The sequence below is a fragment of the Lepidochelys kempii genome, chromosome 6 (genome assembly GCF_965140265.1).
Source record: "Lepidochelys kempii isolate rLepKem1 chromosome 6, rLepKem1.hap2, whole genome shotgun sequence".
NCBI classification, from domain to species: domain Eukaryota; kingdom Metazoa; phylum Chordata; order Testudines; family Cheloniidae; genus Lepidochelys; species Lepidochelys kempii.
The window spans coordinates 85,461,891-85,473,381 of NC_133261.1; positions in this window are offsets into that span (position 1 = coordinate 85,461,891).

The window sequence follows — 11,491 nt, forward strand, 5'->3', positions numbered from 1 at the left end:
TTGTACTGGAGACGTCTGAGTGCCAAGGGCTTATTATTCCCCAGGTCTGGACAAGTTTCTACAAAATTATTCCTAATAATAGTATTTCTTTAAAAGGGGTTTTGTACAATTGGTGGCAACTGATCTATTGCCTCCAGAGCAGTGTATCTAACTTCTTGGGCTCACTCTATCAACACCAGTTGCTCACATTTGTCATATAACCATTAATTATTTGTTCAGAATGCATCTATTCATCTCTGATTCAATAAAACATTTTCAAGGAGCAGATCATAAATCTACTATGCACCAAATTGCATCATGCATGGGATTAGTTATTGTTCGTACAATGCTTTGAAAATGTAAATTCTTATAAAATGGAAAGTATTAATTTATTCCCAGACAAAAAACCCCCTGTTTTGATGGAGTTAAGGTTAAGAGTATGTATCGTTAATTTAAGGGTGAAAACATTAGAGGGATGTTGTAATTATCCCAAAAATAAGCATTAGAACATCAGGAAATTCCAAGTTAAGGTCATATTTAAAAGAAATCCAAATATGTTAAGGTATGGAAAAGTACATTTAAAGCACACAAATAACCTTAACTTTGCCCTTTAGTGATGCCATATAATAACTGTAACTTTATAATTAGGGCATTTGAGTGTTTATGGTCTTAGATTAGACTGATTTTTAACAGCATATGCAATTCCCCACCCCCTACCCCCATGGCATCTCCACAGGGTAGAATTAAGGTTGTTTGGTTGCCTTAACGGTACATTTCCTTAGTGTACTGTACATTGCCTTAACTGTACATTTCCATACATTAACGTCTTTGGATTTCTTTTATGTGTAACCTTAACTCTGAATTTCCTGGGTTTCCAATGTTAATTTTGGTTTAATATAAAATATCCATCTAATTTTTAAAAAATCTTTAAAATACTGATACATATTCTCAACCTTGAATAATTTTTAACATGGTGGGGGAGTTGGCTTGGAATTTAGGTTTTTTAAATGATTAAAAATGAACCCTAAAAAAGACCAAACCAAAAGAGAATGCTACCATGCACTATTTATAATGATGATATGTAGCCATCTTATTTAATTAATCATTGTCAGTCCACTGCTTCCTCCATTGAGCGCTACTTTCATATGTAGTATCAGCCTTAAAACATTTTTTAACATTTTACTTTTTTGAGGGCAGATCACAGTAAACTAAAGCAGCCGAAGTGTACTGATGACTTCAGTCCTAAATATGGAGTTGAATTATTGAGCTGTATTATTGAATTATTGAGCTGTGCTGTATTAGTGAGATCAGCCCTATGTGAAGGGATGCGAGCAAAGTCCAGTCCTTGAGTCCCAAAGTCTTTGCCCTTTAAGGGCTCCCTCTATGCTGGTCAATTCCGCTAGCAGTGCCGTGGAGCCAAGGCAACAGTACAATGGGAAGCCTTTCAAGCACTGATGACCAAGCTAGTATGTGGCCATGGAATCTTTCATTAACAGTGACAGTTTGAGTCCAGTGATTTACCAGTGAGAACTGTCCAGTCTCCTTCATACCACTAAGTCATTACACCCAACAAAATGTTCCATGCAAATTAGCTCATAGACTCGAAGGCCTGATCATCTAGTCTGACCTCCAGCACACTGCAGGCCACAGAACCTCACCCACCCACTATCTGTAGAGGAATGGTGCTGATTGGTTGTTACCACTGATGTCACAATTGTCACTTGAGTTATTTGAGCCATTAACCTGACCTTGTCTTTAGGGCCCTAGCAATTAGACACAACAATCATTAGATGAATTATAATCTAATTTCTTCAAATTAACCTATGCACAATATTGCAATTCATGTTAGCTATGGTGAAATTTGAAGAGTCTGACAAGATCATTTAGGAATAAGACAATACTGACACATATGCTACATTTCTTAAAAGAATCTAGTTCTTATATTAATTTTAACTCAAACAAAAGGTTTACTTGTAAATTCTCAGAAATATAATTCCGTACTCAAGGTGTACATGCTATACATGTGGGAAGAATATGCTATATTTTTCATACAAAACCAAGAGACTAAATCTGCATTTTAAGAGCAAAACAAGACTCAACGAACTATAGTGTTGCAATCAGAATTCTCAAAACGTGTCATTATGGGTGGGGTATGGAGGGGCACATGTAAGATTTAACACATTTCACAAGATAGTTTTCTCAAAGAGCATTATGAGGAAGGGACGTAGTTCAACAGGATTTCAAGCTACATCTCAAAAGTGTAAATCATTCCTGATGCTCATTTACAGTGTCAATACCTTCTATTAAAACAAGACTCTGTAGGGTGATATTATTGCATTCCCACATTCTAGCCAATGGTACCCCCTCCTCGTAGGGATTAATGCCACTAGGAATAACATGCTGTCCTCTGAGGTGGAGTGGTGATGTTATTGCCATTGCTTGGGAAGCTGTAAACTTGTAGCTCACATGTCCTGACTCAAAAGCCCTATTGCATGATGCCCCTCTGGAGGACATGTATTGTGTGGTGTCTCCAGAAGGAACAGGAGGCCAAACTTTGACCAAATTCAACTTCAGCATTTCTGACATGCTTGGAATTGAAACTGTACCAGATAGGTTTCTCATCCTATGATTTTTATTATCTTACGCTACCAGGCACAATCCCACCTCCACCCCCTCCCCAAAAAACCAAAACCAACCAAAGGAAAAAAAACCTCACCACATCAAGAAATCACTCTATAAATTCTTATAGTCCCCATCCAATGGTTTAATCAAAGATGCTCTAAGCTTTGTAGAATTATGATGGTCCCATTTACTGACTGTTATTTATATTGACTCAGTGATGCTAGACAGCTCTAATTCTCAATGTGTGATAGATTTTTTTTGTGAGGGAAGCGGGGTTGGGGTTTTTTGTTTATTTATTTACCTCAAAGTGGAGCCTCTTCTTTTTTTAAAGTGGCAAACAGACTAGATATTTATTTTTGATTGCTAAAATTGTGGCAAAAATCAAAGCATGACTCTTGGCTCCACTAGGTCACTGAGTGTCCATGCCAGGTGCAATTGATCAGTGCTGCTTTTGGCACTATTTTGTAAAGAGAAATCCACTCATAGGTTTTTTTCCCCCATGCACATAACTCTCCGTATTCATATGCTAATATAATGATACATAAAAATCTTCCTCTCTGTTTCATGCCATAGGTTGGAAAATAAATATTTACCAGATCTGCCCCTGAAGTTTTTCACTTTCATTTTTAAAATCTTTTGGGGGACCAGATTAATTAAAACAAGATGCCCACAGCACCACTGAGCTAAGCATTTGTGTTCTGCTCTTTTTCTTTCTCGTGTGCTTTATAACCAAAGGTAGGAATTAATACTTACATTTTAAAATAATAACTAAAAGAATCATGTGGCCTCGGTACTATGGTACAGCAACTAGCAGGCACTGAGGGAGAAGGAACAGTAAGGGATCCAGGAGGTAAAGGTGAGAGATGCACGCTGGCTACACATTCAATGGCTACAGCTGTGCCAGGCAGACTAGGAGAGAATTTAGATCTATATGCCAGCCTTGCCCAGCAAAGCAATGCCATGCTGCTGATGACAGAATAAAAACGAAGAGGCAGGCACAGTGGGAGGAGCTTCATAGGTGGCTGATGGGCATTGTCTCTTATAAAAATATTTGGAGCATGGTAGAAACTTCCACTGTGTTGAAACCGATTGAGCTCTCATGCAAAACCTGTTATTGTAACATGTGAAAATAATGCTATTAATGAATACACATTTTTCTGAGTAAGATCTTCAGTTTGCTAAATGTATCAATCTATGGCATTATTGTCATCTAATTCACATTTTATTGCAGTAAGTGCAGGGTGATGAAGGGGAGGTTACTTCTTTCTGGGAAGGGTGTCTGATTTTGTTCAGAAGGGTAAAAGTGTTCTCAATAACCATCTTCAACACACTGGGCAAAAATTTTGGACAAATAGTTTAATCATTAAAAATACAGTTTTGGATGAACTCAAACTATGGCTGAATTTGGGTCAAAAGTGGTGAATAGTTTCAACGAAAAAAAAGGGGAGGGGAATTTTCCCAAAACAATCAAAGCATTTGGTTTCAAAATTTAGGTACGTTCATTTTTTTTAAGAGGGTAAGCACCTGAAAATGAAATTAAACATTTCATTTCAGGTGAAATAAAATGTTTAATTAAATTCAAAACAATTTTGGGGATTTTTTGTTGAAAACAAACAAAAAATAGCAATTATTTGCCCAGCTCTAATCCTCAACTATCGATGAAGTCAAATTTTAATGTATGGATCGGTATGTCTGTGACATTCATTACCCTGTGGTGCTTGGGAATAAGAATGGAAGGGAAGTGTAGGAAGTGCTCCTCAGCTTGCAGAATTGGGTGCTAAATGTTTGAGTGGATTATTGTATTTAGAAAAGCTGTCAGAAGATTAATAGTTTCCCAAAGACCCAATTATATGAGTAATATACTTGGGAGAGAAAAAAAAGTTAAGCTACACCTACAGCATGTACCTAAAACTATTTGAGATCATCTTATCACATGACAGACGTGATAGTATGCAAAATAATGAATGGTTTCGTTAAGACAGAGCTATTGTTCCTTTCCTGTCAGCCACATAATTCTAAGTCATTCACTGAAATTGATTGGTAGTGAATTTAGAATTGACGGAAGGAGATACTGTACTACTTTATGTGACATAATTAATCTGCTGAATTTCATTTCTACAAGAAATTACTGAATCCAATACCTTGGTGGGATTGTAAAGGAATCTAAATATAGCATAGGCAGTTGTGCTAAGATAACAGGTTAGTCCAAACTAATGACCATTGAAAGCAAACTTCATCCTTCATGAAGAAAGCTGCTGCCTTTTGAAGGACCAGAAGGAATTTCCCAGCCTCCCCCTTCCCCATTACTGGTTTGCACCATTTGCCCAAAGCACAGATGGAGAAGTTTTGCCTTCCTCTGAAGCATCAAGAATAGGCCACTGTCAGGGACAAGATATTATAGGGTAATACCTATGGCTTGTTTGGTTTTGTTTTTTTACTAACACTTATGTTCTGAGAAACAAAGATGTGATCTGTCAGAAACAAATGATTCCAATTACTTGACAAGCTATTGTGCTGAAGTATAAGAAATTATCTAAAATATGATTCTGTGGGTAACTGTAACAGGCTTCCCATATGCCATGTGTAACATATATATGGTTACCTAGATGAAGCTAACCGTGATAAATTATATTTCAATAAAGAAAACACTCGTATTCCAGGCAAGTAGGGTAACAATATTTCAGAAGAATAACCCTTCTTTAATCATATACTTTGATGGAGGAGTGCTCATATGCACATCAGCTCAGCTCAATTTGTTCCAGAAGGACTGACATCTTAAACTGCACTAAACAATGAATCACCTTGTCAAATAAAGTGCAAAATGGAAAACCTGTTACCAAACTCATCTGATATAATGACAATTTACAACAACATGTTTGAGGTGATATAATTATTATTGTCAGTTTATTTCTTTTAGACTTTCATTGTACTTTGAAAGTTTTGTGCAATCATACACTCTTCCAAAAAATTGTATAGCAGGGCATTTATTTTCTGGCACTTCAAACCTTTTAGGAACATGCAAACCACAGTTAACATTAAACTGACTACTCTCAATTTTAACCTTCTCTTACAATAACCCATCGCTGGACTTGCTAGCAATGCTTATACATCTTCATACAATGCTTAGAACACATTTTACATTACAAAAACAGGGGCTAGCTTATGGATTTTCACTAATGAGTCACAGCATTTATCTTCCCTTGCCCAGTCCCCATATTATCACCCTTTTAGAAGTTCTCTGTACAATTTTCCTAACAGTGGACCCAGTGGAAATATGAGGTGAGTAACATTTAAGTTGAGCTGTGAAACCCACACATTATTTTATCATATGCCCATCAGATTAGCTGAAGGAGAACAAAGGTTGTGCTTTTGGAAATATCCCTAATCTTGATACTACAAAAGAATGTTCCTAACCGCCCCCCACACACACCCACACCTCTACCATCCCCCATCCATAATTAAAAATTATAAAGAGCTAAGGGTGAAATCCTGGCCTCATTGAACACCCATTAACTCCAGTGAAGCTGGGATTTCACCCCAGTAAGTCTAAAAATAAGCAATTGTATCTGACATTTTTAGAGGTATTGGGCTTGTAATATATAGTACCTGTGACAGACTGTTCAGACCCTGCATTGGAGGCAATCGAGCAGCTGGGGGGAAAGCTTGGGGTTGAGTATGGGCAGGTATGTGTTGTGGTAGAAATGTATGGCTAAAGCCCCAGGATAAGCTGTCTAGCAATCCTGATGAACTACAGCTGACAACCTTTATTGAGGAGGAGAGGAAATCAAAGAGCAGGTGCTAGGGAAGTATCATTTGATAGGGAGTGAGTAATTTGGTGCCTGGAGAAGATTGTATGAGGTGTACTCATTGGCTGAGGAAAAACCTTTTGGGTAAAGCTTACAGGTGTTTTAAGAAAAGCCCTTCTCACAGTAACTTTTGGCTACTAACTAGGTAATTGCATCTAAAAGAGCTGGGGGGAAGGGGGTTATTACATAATACTTTTTGGGCACTATGTATCTGGGTAAAAGGCACTACCTTCCATTTTATTCCTTATGGATAATAACTGTGTGTGAATGAACATCAAACCTGAAGGTGATTTCCCAGTACCTCTTTTTGTGGCCCTAGTGTTACTGTTCCTGATGCACAAATTGCAGCAAGAAGAGGATTGCAGTTTTGGGTCAGCACATATTTACTTAAAACCAAACTCTGCCCTATCCCCTATGAATGGTCATAGGAAAATGCCTCTCTTTAGCCAAACAACATTTAGAAGAAGAGACATTTTCATACTACACATTAAAAGCTTGCTAGATTTGTAAACACATATATTTAAAACACAGACTGTGATGTCTGCATTTAAAAAGAGCCACCAAGTGTTTTAGTGCAATTTCACAGTGAATAAAGTTGTATTACACAAGGAAATTTGCTGCTACAGGAGGAGGGTCTGCCACCAGACTTACGAGAGAAAGCACTTACCACTTCCTCTACTAGTAGTGCTGTATCCTAAAGCAGCCAGGGGACTCCCACTGAGTTTGCACAGCAGGGAAAGAGTTTTCAGTACAGAAGAGACTGGAATGAAGAAAAAGATCACTAAATACTCTCTGCTTCTGCAAACAAATAAAGCTTTGTCCTATTGGGAGGGACAGAAAGGCCAGCAAGATCTCACGTCTTGCCAATGCAGAACAACCTACAGAGAGTAATAATATATAAAGATGGAGCATCCAGAGCAACTGGTAGAGGACACAATTTTTCACTCCAGTTGGTTACTTGAGAGAGAAGCAAGAAGTGGACCACATTACAGGTACTACTGTATACTACTTATTACTGTAATACTAAAAATTCAAACGCACTCATGCAAATAGCCTTTTTGTAAAAAAGGGCCTGGTTCTCCTCTGCCTTACACACTAGTGTAAACCAGGAGCATCTTCACTGAAATCAGTGGAATAACATTAGTGTAAAACCAGTGTGAGAGGAGAATCAGGCTCATAAGAGCTCCAAGATTACAGGTTTTGTTGGAATAAATAATTGCATCTCTGCACAGCAAATGTTAACATGAAGCTTAGAAATTGATGGAAAAGTACTATTTTAACTGTGAAGACTAGATAAAAAATAATCTTCTATCAGCTGCACCTTGTCTTAGTCCAAATTCCTAAACATTATGATATATACCGTATCTTTTAAGGTGATTAAAGATCATTTTGTTACTATAGCAGAACCATTAGTGATATAGTTCAGGGGCTGCCAACATTTCTTGATTAGTTAATAATTGTTCAGCACTTTGAACACGGTAAGGTCTATTCAAGTGCTGAGCATTTAGTTATTATTTCTTAAACACTTTTTAACACTTTAGCTTTGATGCAGAAATTTGCTCTGAGCTTAAATTTTAAATAGCAGGACTTAGCCTAAATCTACTTCACAACAAATCTTTAATTCTTTAGAAGTTATATATATTTTAAACAGGAATTAATTGTCTATAATTCAATGCAAAAAGGGCAAATTATTACTTCATAATATAATGTAATTATTTCAGAGGTGCTGGAATTAAGGGTGCTGGGAGTGCTGCTTGAAATGGTTTCCATTATATACGGGTTTGGTTCTGTGGCTCTCAGCACCCCCACTAAGCAAATTGTTCCAGCACCCATGGATTATTTTTGATGTTTTGAAAAGAAAATTTTAAATGACCATGATGTTAAGGTTTTAAAAACTAGAAATGTTTATTGATGTGTTGTGCCGTTCCATTGTTGCACAAATATATGGAATAGGTTATTTTGGAATTTGTTACAGAATTGTTTTACACAGGTAGAAAACCTGGTATGCACAAGTATTTTAGACAAACATTTTGTTATACACCAATATGTATAGAATGTTTAACACTGGTAGGTGTATCCTCTGGATATAATATTGCTGCACCACTTAAGCAACCATATATTGATTTGTACCTAAAACCACAATCATGTATGTAGGTCAAAAACATACTTCATGCTGAATTGCTAAATATCTAAAATTTCACTAGGGCTTGTAGTACTCTGACTGCAAAACTATGTACATGGCAACTAGGTCATCACATTTAACCTAAAGTACTCTAAGAATTTAACTACAGAGTATCAGCACAATATGCATTTTAAAAGGGCTATTTCAAAGAAATGGTAGCAATTAAATAATAAATCCACCAATTTACATATAATGAATGAGCCCAGTCTTTCAGTCCTTATACAGGCCAAACTCACACTGAGTTTTACCTGATATATGGGCTGTTGAATAATGCCTAATATGTAGCTCAGTATACAAACTTAACAAGAGAAAATGCTGACTGGAAAAGAGTATTAAATGCCCATAGGTCAAAACCCTATCTTAAATGATGGAAGAGTGTCTTAATTAGAATAATAGAACATTTCAAGTCTTCCATGAAACACAATTTAAATTATTTTAAAGTGACAAAAATCTGAAATGTTAATTTGACTGACATTCTGTTGTTAATTTGTATTTTACAAGTATATAAGTTCAGAGTAAAATAAAAGGACTTAACCTTGAAATCCTTGATTTTTAGTGGTGCAAAGTAGACTTTTTAATGTTGTTTAAAAACAACCAGTTCGCTTTTGTATTTAATATACTTATGTGGAAACTCTGAGAAGATGAATGTTTTAGTGATCCTGTAACTTGTGCAGCTTCTATACCTTTTCAAATAGTCCAATCGTTGTCTCTCTCCCGTTGTTGCAGAGAACAGAAGGAACCTCTTCTTTAAAAAAAAAAAGAGCCACAGGAAAGAGATCACATATAAATCCTTGAAGGGGTAAAGATAAACGAATTGGAGAAATCTTGGGGGGAAATGTGCACCAAATAAGGGACCAGTATGTGGGCTGTAAAGCAGTAGTAGACGACTGCCTTTGCTTTCTCTGGAACAGCCCTGAATTATCTTAAAATCAAGTCCAGTAAGGCCAATATCCAAGTTCTGGGGTCACTCAGAGACTGATCTTTGTGGAAAAGTTGTTCCTTGACCTTTTTTGGCACTGTACCTCTACTGCAACATAAGGAGGTCAAAAGTGCACTAGTTGTTAGCACCAAAGATGAAGCTTAAACCAGATACAGAGAGCAATGATTATCAAACGGCTCCATTTGCAAGACAAGAAATATATCCTTTGCAGAGCAAGGGAGATGAAAGAGTCAGTTTTCTAGGGGTCACACTGGTTCTTCTTTTTTGACCTCTCTCAAGATTTGCAAAAGAAACAATAAGATTTCTATAGCAAAGAGGTGCTACAAAGAAAAAGGGCGCTCTTCTCTCCTCTGCCAGACTTCCAGGAAGAGTTAAGTTCCATTCTCTCTCTCTCTCTTTCATAAGAGACTTGTAAAAGCATAATTAAGAGAATAGAATAATTAAAAAGACAGTTTCAAGTACCAGTAATTTTACATTTTAAACCCTTCTTAGAAACTTTACATAGCATTTGTTTTCTCTCAGTTTTTTAATCAGTATTATTTATTTGTATTACCGCAGTTCCTAGTAGCCCCAGTCATGGAACATGGCCCCATTATGCTAGGCACTATGCTTCCCCTCCTCACTGTCTTTCTTATGGAATACAGGCTGATATGGCTTTGTCTTACCTATTTTGTTACTGTCATCAGCCCTATTGAAGATGTCACCACATCTCTGGGAACAGGGGTTTGTTACCTAACCTTTGTTTCATCGGCTGGCTAGCTGGCCCCACGGTACTTGAGTAAAAATATTGTAGGGTCTTGTATGTACCATGACTATTTTAATATATATTCAGAATCCAGAGGACACTGCAACAGTTTATAGCAAATCTGAGAAGGATCTAAGTGTGGTTTTAAACTATTACTTATTTTTAAAAGTGGGCAAAATAGGCTAAAAAAATACTAGCTCTAAAATAATCACTCTTGCTGAATTTGAAACAAATAATGAACTCATAATTGTTCTTTTTGGGACATAACCAAAGTCTTCAGGATATCATACACTGACATGATATGTTATCTGTGACTTAAAGTAATGTGCTTTCTTTTTATAAATAGTGAGTGCATAAAATCCACACTTTCTTCTCAACTCTGATTAAAAAATCAAGATCATGGAATAAAAAAAGGATTACTGTAAGGCACAATGTAAAGTAGATGCTGATTTTGCTACTTCACTGCTGTGACCTAAAAAATAAGCTGTGATCTAATTTTTCAAGATCAAGGGGGCAAAGGAAAAAATTCTACTCGGAGGTGACAGAGATGTGTGTCTTAAAACTGGAAATATCAGATAAAACAGCCCATGTTATCACAGAAAAAATACCTAAAACTACATATTCATAAATCTGCATTAACCCACTCTGAGACAGGGGTAAAGGACTACACGTCGCCTGATAAATCTCCCCTACTCTTGAGGGGGCTCAGACTATAGCCAATCAGCCCAAAGTTATCTAAATAATAAAATAACTGAGTCAAAAGGAAGTCAGGATGAGAAAGGAGAAGAACATGACAATAATGGACGAGGTTATTTAGCTTGAAACTGGATTCTGTGCACTGCCACAAACTTACTATCCTAGAAATGGCTTAGCATAGGATCCTATGGTTATTTTCGTTATGACTTTGATTTATGTTTTCCTGTCAGTCACCAATGTTTGTTTAACATGTGGAACAATTCCGTTTATATATTCCCTCAAGCTACTTGGCTAAACTTGCCATCACTGGGTGCCTGGGGAGACACATTATTGGAATCTAAGCAGATTAATGCTTATTCCCATGGCTAATATACAATTTAGCAGTTGGAATAAGGGTTTTAAACCAAAAATCTAAGCGATGAAAATTCCTGCATGCCTTAGAAATTAAACGGGTTCAGGTACACCTTCTTTCAGGAGGTGCCGTTATTTGTATTATTTATGTGTATTATCATATTGCCTAG